Consider the following 616-nt stretch of genomic DNA (forward strand, 5'->3'; position numbering starts at 1 on the left):
TTTAAATTATTAAATTTAATACTTTGAAATGTATTAAATTTATTGATTTAATTCCCCTTAGCTACATTAGAGCAGAATGCATTCAGCATTGGTGCAATATCAGCAATTTTCTGTTGTGCTMGTTATGGAATATTTCCCATAAATAWGATTTGCCTGGGGAATAAAACACAGGAATTGGTGAAATTCTTTGGGAAATGGAATCTTTTCAGGGAATCCTTTTAGGAACAATGCCAACCCCAACCCCTCTGTTCCCAGGCAGTGATAGACGCCAACATTTTCCCGGTGCTGATCGAGATCCTGCAGAAAGCGGAATTCCGCACGAGGAAAGAGGCGGCGTGGGCCATCACCAACGCCACGTCAGGAGGGACCCCCGAGCAGATCAGGTACCTGGGGAGAAAATCCAGATGGGGAAAAAAAAATCCAGATGGGGAAAAAAAAATCCAGATGGGGAAAAAATCGTGCTGGGGGAAAATCGTGCTTGGGGAAAATTCGTGCTGGGGGAAATCCAGCTGGGCTCTGGGAGATCTGCCTTAAATCCTGCTGGGCTCAGGGAGAGCTGCCTTAAATCCAGCTGGGAAAAAAATCCTGCTGGGGAAAATCCTGCAAGAGGAAAGCC

General features: G+C 45.3%; 1 protein-coding gene across 1 annotated transcript in view; it reads left to right on the forward strand.

Moving 5' to 3' along the window:
- Nucleotides 1–220: 220 nt before the first annotated feature.
- LOC130588288 (importin subunit alpha-5-like) overlaps nt 221–616 on the forward strand; it is a 5,459-nt gene continuing 5,063 nt past the window's right edge. The window contains exon 1 of the mRNA XM_057389227.1: nt 221–383. The gene's annotated coding sequence lies outside the window, so the exon portion shown is untranslated. The remainder of the gene's footprint in view (nt 384–616) is intronic.

This window comes from Malurus melanocephalus, unplaced genomic scaffold, assembly GCF_030028575.1.
Source record: "Malurus melanocephalus ecotype Western Australia unplaced genomic scaffold, MMel_1.1 scaffold_4129, whole genome shotgun sequence".
NCBI lineage: Eukaryota > Metazoa > Chordata > Aves > Passeriformes > Maluridae > Malurus > Malurus melanocephalus.